The sequence below is a fragment of the Urocitellus parryii genome, chromosome 2 (genome assembly GCF_045843805.1).
Source record: "Urocitellus parryii isolate mUroPar1 chromosome 2, mUroPar1.hap1, whole genome shotgun sequence".
NCBI lineage: Eukaryota > Metazoa > Chordata > Mammalia > Rodentia > Sciuridae > Urocitellus > Urocitellus parryii.
The window spans coordinates 5,794,461-5,809,166 of NC_135532.1; positions in this window are offsets into that span (position 1 = coordinate 5,794,461).

Sequence of the window (14,706 nt, forward strand, 5' to 3'; positions counted from 1 at the left end):
TAGAAAAGCAAAGAAAAAATGGAAGTACATTTCAACTTTTCACTTCTAATAATCTAACTTGTGGGCTTCAAAAAGGACTGATAGACATTTTTTTTCCCCCTAAATAATCCTCATTGGTGGTTTCCGATTGTACAAGAGTTAAGAGAGGTGGTCCTGCTCGTGTGTCCCTCTGTGAACATACCGCAGGACCTTGTCTTGTGACTGGAGACGGCTCCTGGACCTGGGAACATGGCGGCTCAGAACTCATGCAGGCCCATGTGCCCCTGACGTTCTGGGCCGTGCTATGGGGCTTGTGAAGGAGCATCTTGGTGGGCCACTGACCAGCAAAGGTACTGCCATGCTTCAAGACTGTGCTTGATGACTTTTAAAAATGACAACATGTTTTTATTCTTAGATTTTAATCCAATATGCTATTCTTTTAGAGTCCATTTTTAAACAACAATAACAAAAAACAAGACAAAAAAACAAGCAAACATTCAATCCAGTAGAATTACTTCCTTTATTGAAGTGTAGAAATAACTGATAAACCTTAATATTCTAACTCTTCCCATCCTGCTCCCCTTCCCACAGGTAGCAATAAGAACAGAATAAGCAGAATTTGAGGCTGAGAACAAAACTTTGTAACAAATTCACAGAAAATATCCAACATGAATACACATAGTTCTCTGTATATAATAAAACATACTGATAATAATTAATATTTTATAATTTACAGAGGTAGAAATGACCTCCATTATAAACTAATCAAATGAACTGATATTTTGACTGCTTGCGATTCCCTTAAATAGGACTAGACTTTAAAAGAGCAAATGTCATATAAATACCACGGTCACTGTGTACAGTGCTTTGTGTACAGTCAAAGGTGGGATAACAGCAGTTCTCTTAAATTGCACAGCAGCCAGGACCTGTGATTACAGGCAAAGCATCTCATCTCCCTTGGCAGCTTCTTGGAAGTTTGAATAAGTCCCTGTGGTTTGTTAAACAAACTGGCGAAGGCAGTGAGTCTCCAGGTGTGGGCTTTTCTTCCTCCCGTGGACGTGATGTGTTGGAGTAATGGACGGATCGTGGTGTGCAGGGGGGATCAGCCATCTCCCACCCTATCACAGAAGCTTCTGGGACTGTGCCAGTGGAGCATGCCGCCCCGGTGCGTTCCCCCACCTTCTCCTGCTGCTGAATTCCTTAATATGCACTAATTTTGCACTTGGCACCAACGATGGCAAAAACAAACGCATCAGCAAAGAGAGCTGCTAGGACTGCCTGAGTGTGATTCCTATTCTTCGTTTCTCTTAAGCAGCATCTTGAATCTTAGACAAATGTGTGTTTTCCCCAGATCAAGCCTTGGCCAGACTTTATAATTTTCCCTGTTTGTGTATTACTTTATTAATGGTGGACTTTTCACGGGCTTTTATCTGGTAACGTCAGCGCTTTAGGGCAAGTTGGAGCCGTCTTCCTGTTGGGGGAGTCTTCGTGATTCTTAGTGGGCTAGACGGGTGGACAGACTTAAGACTGAGTAAAACAATTGGCAGGAAAATCAGGATTTCTCAGGGAGATTAATGACCATTAGGATTTTCCTATGGATTGTTCTGCACTGTGCCTCTAGCCCTAATAAAACCAAGTGAACACAATGAGCCCAAGTCTAGGGTGTGCCTCTCTAATGTGGCCAAAAAAATTCTAACGCAGATCTGAGTCTCAGCTTCCTCCAGTGATTGATTAATTAGTTCATCTACTCATTTCATAACTCTAACTGCAATGTCCCAGGCATGGGGCAACCCTGAAAATGGAGCTCTTAATCGTCCTCCAGCACCCTGCAGCTCAGGAGTAATAGAGGTGAGCACACACGGCCACCCCACGATGGAGCTGCACAGAAGAAGCAGGGCAGTGGCTCAGGTCGGGTAACCAGCTCGTCCTGGAGGGGAGGGAGGCCTTTACAGAGTGGGAAGCTTTTGGAGGGTTAATAGGGATTTCCTGTGCTGATTGGACCGGAAAGTGTATTCCAAGCAGAGAAAGGCATAAAAAGGTGTAAAAGCGTGGAGTGGTCTGTGGGGGACAAGTCAAAGAGAGAACTGAGACCAAGCTTCAGAAGCACTGCTCACTGGCATTTTGGAAGAACTGAAGGGCCTAAAAACAGATGGTGACACATGGAGTTTCTGAGATCACTTGAGCATCAAAACAGGGAGAGGAAGAGAGGGGCTCAACCTAGAGTAGGCGGTGGCATGAGAGGGAACAGAAATGACTCAAGAGGAAGGATCCATCACAGCCACCTCTCCAGCCGACCACGGTGGTGCCCCACGCTGTCCATGAAGTGGACGGTGGGAAGAACCACCAGGCGTCAGGAGAGGTCAGAGCCTGAAGGGTCTGAGAGCCTTCAGAAGACCGTGGAGCAGCTCCTTCGTCTCTCTGGAGTGGACCCCCCCTTGGGCAAAACAAACCTGAAAAGGCCTGTTAAATCTTTAACACCATCACCGTTTGGATTGGCTGGTCAAGCCTGGGCACATCGACTGTGTCCAGGTTTCTGACCGAGGAGATCTTAGAACAAGAGCAGTGGTCTGGAGTGTGTGAAGGATAATGAGTAATCAGAACAACATGAAATTAATGAGATTAATGAGGATGGTGAATTTGAAAGGCCTCGGTAGACTGTAAAGCAGCATATGACTATTAGATGTTGCTATGGTTTTTCATATGCTAACAGAGAACAGGTATTAGCTGAAGTCACCGTGAAGTATCTGTTACGTTCAGAGAACTCAAATATGAATGAAATCCTAACCTAAAAAATGCTTCATTGCGAAGATGAGTCTAGGCAACAGTATGACATAGCATCACCCCCATGTGTAAGTAACAACATTCAAATAGCCTCGATTACTTGGTCAATTTCCAATCCAACCAATGTTTCTGGATCCTCTGCTATGTCTCCAGAGAGAGCTATCTCTGGGAATCCAAGAGTGAGTGAGACTGAGCCCTTGTCTTATTGGAAGCCTTGCTTATTGGAAGAAACAAGAAGTTCCTGGGCACATTCAAGAACACTGCATAAGCTAAACATTGTGGTGTAGAAGGACCAGGAAACTCGGGGCAAACAGCCAGGCTTGAGGAGTGAGGATGGAGGTCAAAGAAATTGCCCCTTTGGGACAGAGGAAACCAGATGTCTGGTCAGCTCTATTTAAAAGCTGATAGAGTTTTTTTTGTGTGACAATAGAAGTGAATATCAGCAGGCAGAATAGAGAGATATTTAGGAGGCGACATTGAAAGACCTGGTGAATGGTCAGGTATAGGGGCTAAGAGTAAGGGAGGGGTGCGAGGACATGTGCCAGTCTTGGTTTGTGCAGCTGGGCACAGCCATACTCAAGAATATGGGTACGTCCTTTAGTATGTACTCATTGTTTTGTATTTCATTTTGTTTTTCTGTTTTATGGGAGATTAATTTATTTTTGTTATATAGGTATACAGGTTGACATAATATACTACCCAACCTGGGTCTTTAAGATGAAAGGAAAAATACTATAAGGGCTGGGTTTGTGGCTCAGTGGTAGAGGGCTTGCCTAGCATGTGTGAGGCACCGGGTTCGATTCTTAGCGCTGCATATAAATAAGTAAAAATAAAGATGCATTGACAACTAAAAATAAATAAATAAGTAAATACTATGAGTCAGTCGTAACAGGGGACCACAGGAAGAAAGTGGCTAGGGAGCAGGACAGGAAGGAGAGTGGACTGGGTGGGAATGGGGGGTCCGCAGTGGAGAGGTGCCAGGAAGGAACATGGCAGGCTCTGGTGGGTCTCAGATCTGGGGCCAGAATTCCAGGGGCAGAGAGGAGAGAGGTGAGAAGCCTATCCTGGACTATAATGGGTGATAACTGAGGGATAATTGATGCTTAATACAGAAAATTTCATACAAAACTCCATCATATAAAAGAGGGGATCAAAGCACACATTTTGGAGACTGAAACCACGTCAGGCAAACTTTGATGTTATTTGAATCTCTTAAAAAATTGAGCTCCACTGAGTATCATTAGCTAATAACATTTGACTTTCACATGAGATTCATGATCCTGGCAAATCTTTACTTATTTTTCAGTGCCCACGGCATTGTAATTTGTTGGTGCTAAGTTTCATATATGTATAAGGAGTCAATAATGACTTCAGAATTAAAAAAAAAAATCAGGTGTTTTAAGCCTGCTAATCTTATGTGACTAACTTTCTAGATTTCTCTATAAATGGTCCATGGTTAATGGAAAGAGTCTTCCTTGTCTGATGGAAAAAATTTCAATACATTTGATATTATTCTATTATCTATCTATAGACTTGATATTTTTCTTTGGCCTAAAAGTATTAAACAATTAGACAAAACATTCTAGAAATTTTAAAATCTTATGTTCTAATTATTATAATTTAAAATTTATTTTAGTCTTTTGAATTATAATAATATTTGTTCATTCTGGCTTCACAACATGTAGGTATAAAATAAAACAAACTCTCTCCTTTTCTAGCAATACCATGAACAATTGTCAGGTACTCTTCCATCTCTTGTGTATTAGACCACACATGGACATCTCTCAGGACTTGGTTTTGCTGTTTGTTTGTTTCATAAAACAGATCATGTGGTATCTGGCACCCTAAAATCTACTGTTCTTCCCTGAACAACGTTATCATGGATCCTCCTGAGTATTGTGGATGTGCCTTGACCTTTGAACACTTGCTGGAAGTAGGCACCCTAATTCAGACACAACCCTGTTGATGGAGCGTTGGGTCACTTCTGCGCTGGGATGATCGCCAGCTCTGCTACCATGGGCAAATGCAGTCAAGAAGCTCAGAAGCCAGTGCTTTCATTTTTGAAGGACTTGTAAAATAAGCAAATGAATCACATACATACAGGCCAAAAGATGTTCAGATTTGTTACTAAAAAAAAGAAAATGTGAATGGCCAATATGTTTTAAGACATTTATTCCATTAGTGTTCAGAGTGATGTAAACAAATATAAAAGAACAGAAACACATACACAAAAAATAAAAACAAAATATTTGAAATAATTAATATTTATCCATGTGTTGATAAAAATGAAAAATAATCAAAACATCCATGGCCACAAAAATGTGGTGATATTATATTCTTAACCACTATTGGTGACATTATAAATTAGATTTTTGAGAAAAACCTTTCAGTATGTGATAAAATTAAGCATACACAAATCATTTGACCTAATAATTCCTCTCCCAGAAATTAAAAAGGGGTATTTTCAGATAATACCTAGAAATATTTAGGAAATGAGTGATATGGTGAATACATTCCCAAATATTTTTATTGATAAAGAAAAACTAATTATAAGTTGCAGCTTAGGGCCACTGGGAAGGCATCAAAAGCAATTGACTCAGTCTATCAACATTTATCCCTTTTGGCATATTTTCACATAATATTTAATGAGTCTTTTAGAAAGAAATAGGTAAAATATCTGTTCAGATCTCTTTGAAATGAACGCATGAAGGGCAAAAGTGATTTCTAAAACAACAGTGCATTCTCATCTGTGTTAAGAGTCATGTGAACCCTGCTCAGCAGCTCCTACAAATGCTGAGCTGAGGTCTCCTTGTGCAGGTAGGAGAGGTGAGCTCCCAGACTGAAGGAGTGCTGGTCCTGTGTCACCCTGTGCTCTGCATTGATTTGTAAGCATAGTGAAATGTGATTTTTCTTATGCCTCCAAACATTCGATATTTAGGAGGACTGGCAGAGAGGGGACAGGATGGGAGAACCGAACCTTGTGGGCATTTGGAAAGGCAGGGTGGGAGGATGAGTCCAGGGTGCAGGGGTTGCCTGGGCATCATGGTGTAGGCAATAAAAGGAGGTCTGGTCAGGAAGGCTGGGCACAGCAGGCAAACTGTGAGAGGGCTCAGAAGGGGTTGGATTCATGTGGACCCATGTAGAGTGAGCATCAAAACAGGTGTTCTGGACACAACCACTGGCAAAGATCTGGGTGTCAGTCTCTGGATGGTTCCTCTAGGTCTCTGGTGTAGAGCAGGAAACTGGCTTCTGCAGGGGAAGCCAGACATTGCAAATTAAATATATGGCACTGAATTAACTTCCTACTGCTATTGTACCAAATGGCCATGGAATGGTGGCTTCAAACGACACAGTCTGTTCTGTCAATTTCTGGAGACCAGAAGTCTGAAGTCCGGTGTGGGCAGGACCACCTTCTCTCTTCCAGCTTCTGATGGAGGCCATCCTGTTCTTGGCTTGTGGCAGCACACCCTGTCTTCCCTCTGTTTCTGTCCTCACCGGGTGCCCTCTGTGCAGTTCTGTCTCTTCTTATGAGGACACTGGTTATTGGGGTCAGAGTCCACTCTGGTATGATCTCAATTTATCTCACATCCTAATTACATCTGTAAAAACCCTCTTTCCAAGTAAGCTCAGGTTCACAGACTTGAACATCTCTCTCTGGAGGGCATGATTCAACCCATAGTGCACCCCAAGTGTGAGCTCGGGAATGCCTCTCGTGTGGCCTGCCTGCAGGTGGTATGGGAGTGGAGAGAGATGCTGTAACAACCATGTTTCTCTCAAAGGGGGGCCAGCACAGAGGTATTGATGGCTAGACAACGCAGACATCTGAATTTAGACAAGCAGAATGACACAGCAGAGTCACAGCCAGTGTCCTGCACATTTTGTTTGAGAGGAGCAAAATTTTCTATAGCAATGAACTGATAAAGACTCGGTTTGTATAGACTGTACTTTCAGCAAATACACAAGCAGCTACTGAGAAGGACAAAGCCCTGAATGCAGAAGCTGACATCCTGAGAAGTATGGCATTGACCTAAGTAAACAGCGTGAGTGGCTCAAGGAGTGCCAAGACAAAGCCACACGCATGGCTGAAATGCTGCGTTTAGCCACAGGGCGCAGGTTTAGCGACCAGTTCCCTAGTGAAGAGAAGCTGTACTCTGCCGTGAGAATCCAGGTGATGCCTCTAATTCATCATTACCTAAGAGACATATTTGTATCTGCATCTGCATTTCTATCTGCACGTGTGTCTGTACCTGGGTCTGTCTCGGCATCTGTCTCTGAATGTGCATCTGCATCTCTGCCATTTTGTCTCTGAGCTCTAAGCCGGCAGATCTCAAGGTGGCGGTTAGACAAGGAAGGAAGAAAGAAGTTTTTAAGGTCAGAATCTCACCCACACGGTGTGAAATGAGTTCCATTTTCAGTCGCAAATGTTTGTCTCAATTTTAGTGTCATCTTGGTCATGCCCTCCCGAGGGCCCCGTGCAGCAGCGGCGGCAGCAGAGCAGGGTGAGGTCCTCTCAGTGAGCGAGCAGATCAAGTGTGGTTGGGCCTTTGTCTCCCTGTGGCTGCCTTCTCTGGACATTACTCTGTCATGGACCACTGACAAGTGGACTCCAAAAGGTGCCACATCCATAGTATTTTCTATAGCAAGAGGAAGAGGTGTCTGGAGTAGATTTAATGTCAGCAATATAACACAAATCTCTCCCACAGCACCCGCGAGTTGAACGAGTTGATGATATAGAGAATTTACGACCTGGGAGGCCATTTATTGCAAATAAAATTAGAAAGCCCAGGCACTACTTTGGGATTTTGGAAAACTTTACTGTTCAATTCCCAATGTTGAAATATTTGAAATATAGAAAGTGTCATTTCACAAAGAAACAATGGATTAATTTGTACCCTTGAAATAGAGCCAGGAGAAAGAATATTGAAAACAGAGAAGTCACCCTTGGGGACTGTTTACATTCACTTTCTTGCTTCTAGAGTATTCACATACTTACTAGATATATAAGGCATCTTAATCACTTTTGATGTCACCATTTCTTAGCTGGCAATAGGATGTATAAAAATAATACACATCATTAATTGAGGGTATAGTACTCTGCTGAGGGCTTTGATGCACTTTAGTTTTCTGTAATCTTACCATTATTTGATTAAGTGGTACAGTTCCTCTTTCACAGATGAGAAAACAGGGGAAGTTATGCAACTGGCTCAAGGTCACAGAGCTCACAACTCAAGAGCTAGGATTCAGAACCAGGAATCTAGATGGTTTCCATGTTTGACCCCTTCTCCAACTACTATGAAAGCTCCCAGCAACTGTTATCAGAATGAAGCTTTTTCTGGCTTGGAGAAGCACGTTTACCCATAGGGCACATCCAAGCAAGAGTGAACAGGTGGCCATTTGGAAGCCAGTGTAAGGGGCAAAGCTGAAATCACTGAAGCTCATTAAGTCAGTGAAAGAGCCACAGAAGATGAATACAATAGCTTTCTTGAAATACTTGGAAAACTGTCTTGTATATGGGTGGGCAGTCTCCATGGAGCCAAAGGGTGAAAGTCAGCGTGGTAACTTAGATCCAAAAGAAGCCAGAACATTCTGAGGAGCTTGACCAGCCATAGGACGCTGAGGGAGCTGATCACTGGGGACGATGGAGACTTTAATACTTCCAATAGGATTAAAGAGTAGATGTTGGCTGAGTAGAAGGCTGGGTGTGGTGGTCTCTGACGTACTTCCGTTCTGAGATTACACAAACACCAGTCACAAAACCTTGGTATGAATCAATTTGCTAGCTCCTTCTGTTTGTGATAGGGAGACCAGATAATGTGAAGATATTACGCCTGGAAATGAAAAGGAAGTCTAGAAAACCCTTGGTCTATTTAACGATTTCTCTCAGGATTGGCTTCAGATATACACGTTGCATCAAAGAACAGAATTCTAGTCATTGAGTTTTCCAACCATTCTGTTTCTGAATTTGAAGAAAAATATATCTCCAATTTTATAAATCTCATGCTGCTTTTTAATGCATCTGCAAGGTCTTCCCACTAGATGTTTAGTGGGTTAGGAAGAACCTGGTACAAGCTTTTCTGGGATGGAAATGCATGTAATTGAGTTGTAACAGGAGATTAGGAAGGACTCAAAATATGCAAGATTCATTGCACAAGGAATAATTTCCTCCATGAACTCTGAATGTCAGTAAAGTGTATATGAATCAGGAGTGTTGGGATATTAATACATTGCATTTAAATGTATGTTAGGAAAGTGTGTAACCACTGCTTTATAGATGGATTCTATAACATTTTTAAAAGAGTGACATCCTGGAAAATGCCAGGCAAGTCTTGGCAAGAAGTCAGGTTTAATTAAACTGTGGGGACAACATAATTTTGAGGCATGATTTTATTAGATTAAGAAAACTAGCCATGGCCCTTCTGTGGGAAAGCTGGGGATGGGGGGAATACTGATACTGTTTTGCCATTTATTCATTCATGTGACCCTTTGGGCCAGTGCGACCTGACTTGTCAAGTCTGTTGCCTGTGATGGCGTGGTCCTTTCCCTACTACTCTCTGGAGCTCCAATCTCCCTGCTGCTGAGGCTCCCAAAGGAAAGACCCCGGTCTCTAGATGTCAGGGGCTACTGGGACTTATCTCAGGAAGTGTCATTTGAAGGACTGGCCTGTTCCCCAGGTGACTCCTGTCTATTACTGCAGGGAGGCATTACAGGTTCAGGCCCTGGCCAGCCAGCACCCCTCAAGGTGGCTCCAAAGATAACCATTCCCCTTTTCTCTTGAGTCTCAGCCACCAATGCAAACAAACTTGGGAACTTAATTCCAGGCTCATATTGCCTTTCTCTGCCAATGACTCTTGTGGGGTCACCAGTCACAGCTCACGCAAACTTGTTACCAAAGTGGGCACTGGGATGGCCCTGGGCCCATTCCACAGAGATCCACCTCTAACTCAGGGGGTGGTGTGCCACCAGCTGATCTGTACTCTGATTAGTGAGTAAAGAGACTGTGACACCCATTTCCTCCCTATACTGACATGATGCTTAATACATAAAACATATACATCTTCTTTATAATGTACATAGCATTCAGGTAATATTCAGGTGTTTTATCAGATGCAAAAGGACAATGCTCAATGTGACCATACAGGCACAGAGCACAGAAAACTTTGGCATACATTCACATAGCTCCTTCTAAAGATCCTACTTCAATTTGTCACCTTAGGTATTATATATCTGTGGCACCATCATAACCAAACTTGCACTGGGTATACGGTAAACTTTACAGTGAATATTGGGTATACTTCAAAGCTTTGCCATGATTTGATGTAGGTACTAGTGTGCCCATTTCATAGGCAGGAAAGCAGGCTGGGTTGACGTTGGAGGGTGCAGCTAGCCTGAGCTAGCCTGAGCATGGAGAACAGGGCAGGGCTGCCCACCGCTGTGAGGCTGAGCTCTTACCGCCATGCACAGGAGGCACTGGGCCCTCTTTTGCCTCAGAAACCTGCTGGGTGGACTTCAGTGTTGTGCTTTTTACAGAGAATTGAGTTTTATAAAAGGGCGCAGAGGCCGTCTTCTCGGGGTTCTCTATTGGCTTCACACGTGAAGGATGAGGTGGCCAGGTAGAGGGTGGGCGGGTTGCAGCCCCTTCCCAGAGGACGCAGTGTGACCTCAAGCACCTGTTGCAAAGCCAGGATGTCTTCCGCCTCGTTTCTCCGAGTCTGCACCTGGCAGCTCCGCCTGGAGACTTCTGAGGATGCTTTGTCCTCACTCCTCTGCCGGGTGCACGTGTTGCTGGTTTTTTTTGGTTTCTTCCTGGAATGTTGGGGGCCTCTCAACCTGTAGTTGCAGTTCCTCTCTGGGCTCAAGAGGTGCTTTCCTTTCCATTTTCCAAAATTCAGAAGGGATCATCTGCAGGCTGCGTCCCAGGCCTCGCTCTTCAGTGGCCAAGGCCCTCTTCGGCCTTTCGTCTCCTTCCCATTCTCCCCTTGGTTCCGGAGCAGCTCGCTTGTCTCTTTCCTCAGTGTGGGTTCTGCTCTTCATTGTCTCCTCTGTGGATTTTTAATCTGATGCTGTTCTTACTTTGCACACAATTTTCTCCAAATACCTTTCTTTTCTTTCCCTCTGTTGCAGCTCTTCACTACATATTCTGCCCCGTATTCTACAGGCCCATCTTCATTGTGCATCACCAGAATGTTCAATGTTTTCCAGAAACTTCTGGGTCATCATTGCCCAAAGCCTCCCTTTTGGAGTTTGAACCATGATATTTCCTTTTTTTACTTTCTAGTGCTTTTCATAGACCTTGTCTGTATATTTCAACTCTATTCACTATGTCAGTTATCTTCTGCCATGATGATGCTATGTAACAAATAACCCCAATATGCCAGTGGTAAATAACAATGTGCATTTATTGCTTCCAACATACACTGTTTTTTTCAAAGTCCTTTCTCGGGAGGAATGTAAAGAGAATGCTTGTTGGTGCTGGAAGCTTGGTGTAGATGACAGTGATCCTGGTACTGATGGTTCTTAAGAAAGGGAGCAGCATTTGGGCCACTTTAACAAACATCCTGTATTGACAGGAGAGCGAGTTGCACAGCTCTCAATATTTTGGGGGCTCAGGGCAAGGCATGAGTGGAAGTCTGCAGACCATATGTCTAAATTTTTGGAAGTTGTGAGGCAGACTTAACAAAATGTTAAATAAAAGATGTTTTATCATCTTTTCTTGCCAAACAGATCCTTAGAATGTCAAACTTGAAAAATACATCCTAAGTTGAGATTTTCCTGTGATTAATGCTGAAGAAATGTGACCCTCTTCATGACTCTTGCAGGATGGGTACTTCCCTACAAAGCCAGTGATACCTGATAAGTTCAGAGATAGCACGCATGCTGTGTAAGTATATTGTGTACCCACAATTTCTTTTTGACTTAAAGAACCAAAATCACTAAGTACTTTTATAACAAAGATTTTTTTAAAAACATTTTTTTTTTCTGTTGAGAGTAATGTTGTAAAGGACTACAAATGTAATGGTGCTCGAATGTTCACAATCTGAATATAGTTGGCTTAAAATGTAAAGTAAAGTAAAAACAATTACAAAATGAGAAGTTTTGATTATTTAGGTTTGTGAGAGTTATTTCTTCTAAAAACTCAAACTCACCCACTAAACACAAAATATAAGTCACAAGTGATGAAAATAAAAACTTTAAGTGCAATTACTTAAATAAGACAGAAATTATAAAATTTAATTTTTTGAAAACTCACATCAAATCTTTTAAAAATCTAGACCTACGTCGGCACACATTCCTGAATAATTGAAGTTGTTTCTTACTGTGAGAGGTTCCTCAGCTCTTCTGTGCAGATGTCTAAAGTGAGAAAGCTGGCACCTGTCCCCATTCGAGTACTGCGCCTCCCTATTCAGGAATCGGTGCACCCTGCGCCGTGGTGGAGGAAGTACTCACCTGTCACCAATTCTGGTTTGGATCTCCTGATTGCTTCTGCAGCCTGGTCTCAGCTCATTCCTCCAAACCTTGCTCATCTCAGATGAGAGCAGAGGCGCATCCCACAGATCAGCATGACTCATACAGAGTGGACTTCTGTTCACTGTGGAGGAGGCAGCTCGGAGAAGGGAGCAGGGGGCTGTGGCAGCATGATTCATGGGGCGGACTCAATAAACCGCCCGTGTGTGTGCTTTATGAACAGGTTTGGTGGGTGAGTTTGTGAAACATGGGGCCCAGGCTAGGGTCCGTCTTTTCTCCTTTTCTTCTGGTTGCTTTAGAAGTTGGGTCTCCAGATCAGGGAGCAGATCACAGAGGGGTTGCGATGCATCTGACTGAATTTTTGGAGGTTTTGTGTGCTGTGACTGTTCTCATGTGGCCAGGGAATGTGACTATATCTCTACAGAAAATCAAGCTTTTGAAAGAAAGACAATTAGATATTGAACATTTGTTACCTTTTAAAATTTAGGGGCAGGAGTCTTTTAAAGATGCCATGTTGCTGTTTTGTTTTTTTTTCCACCAGAGCTATTGAACTGGTCTGTAACATCTTTGTCAAGCATAGATAGAATGTCTTCTCTGCCATTCTGCAGTGAAAGTTCTCAACAGCCTGACATTCTGATTGTCTCATGCTTAAGGTACGTTCTTCTATCGCTTTAACTATGAAAAAGGGCAGTAAATTATCTCATGGACATATTGAACAGTGTTCAGGGAACCAAGAGAGTTAGTTTGCCTAACTAGTTGGACAAAAACAACTAGAGCCAGATGAAGTGCTGGAAATGTTTTGGAGAGGACAGTGACTCACAGGAAAGGATCTCAAGTATTGATTTGTGCTTGCTGTGTGTGTGTGTGTGTGTGTGTGTGTGTGTGTGTGTGTGTGTTGCAGTTTAGGTTTTACTCATCTTTGGTATGTATGCAGTAGTCCATTTTCATTCATTTCTAGATGAATTGTTGTTCGATGCAAACCATTTGAGATAGACTTTCTTAAGGAATACAATCCACTCTGCAGAGTATATCATTGAAATCACTGTGACCTAAGCTGTTAGAAACAGAAAACAAGAATCAATTTTCAGTCAACAGGGAGACTTTAAAAATCAGAACTCAGTTAAAAAATGCTTAAAAATTTCAGGACAGCATTTTATAGACCATTCATATTAGAAATTTTAAAAAATAAAGTACTTAATGTTCCTCTTTGCGTAGAGGGAAGCTTCAGAACTTTGTTAAGTGATCAGTATAGTTCAACTTTATTCCTTCTCATTTTTCTTTACCTACTTATTAAACATCTTAGAATATAAAAGAGACACTTGTGATTTAATAATGGGTGAAAGAAGGCTGAGTTACAGATGATTAGACTAATAAATATATTTTAAAAAACACTCTTCATTTTGAAACACAAAAGCAAGTTGTTCCCTTTCCTTGAACACTGAGTAGTTGAAATGGTTTGTTGGTCTCAGCAAGCTCCGTAATTCACAAATGGTCTCTGATTGGTTTTTGTGATTGGAAATTGATCTGATTTTTATTGTTTTCACTTGATGTTAAGGTTGAGGCTTTTCCTGGAATAAGTCATCCTCACACTGGATTCTCTCTGAAATGACTACATCACACAGAATTTTTTTTTGATTGTTTTTTGGTATCACTTTCTTTTTCCAGGAGTGTACTGTATAATCACCGAACTCCTCTGTAATTACATGGCAAAGACTATGTAAATACGTAATTATGTTCATGCAGATTACTTGATAATTATACTTCCAGTTACCAAGTAATGAACGGAATAATCATCCTGCACCTCGCAGCTCCTGGGTTTTCAGCTCCGTCTTTGTTTTAAAGAAGGAGAGAACTAGATAATGACTCCATGGTTACACAGCGCTCACATTGTGAGGAGTCATGCGCTCACAATGCTGCAGTGTGGTTATTTTTTACCTTGTAAAATAAAGTGCTCTGCCTTTTAAAGACGTCTTTTCCTTCTCTTTGCAGTAAGAGCCCACGTCTCTCAGGCCTGAATAGGGAAGCCAAGTTTCCCTTCTCCTATGCTTGACCACACAGGGCGGTACCAGATGATGACTGGAAGGTCTCTGAATTCATCCCACCAGCCCAAAAGTGACCAGAGAAAACATGTGTCCAGCTTTATCCGTGGAAGACGAAGCCCGTGGTTATTAATCCCAAGTCCTGGGGACAGATTCCCCAGCCAGCAGTGGATTTCTCTTTGCCCTCATGCAGCGTATCCACAGTGCTGAGCAGCTGGGCTCCTTCCACCCCAGTGTGCTTCTTCCTACTCAAGGATGAGCTCTGCTCTCATCACCCTTGGGCTCCTCCGGCACCTCCTGGGCTTCTCCAGCCTCCTGTGTACTTGGGTATGTGGCCTCCTGCCGTAGGTCTCCTTCAGAGTCCCCCCTGCCCAGCTCTGGGATGGATTGCTCTTCACCCAGTGATCTCCAGAGGTCAGAACCACGCAAACATGTGTGGAAGTAT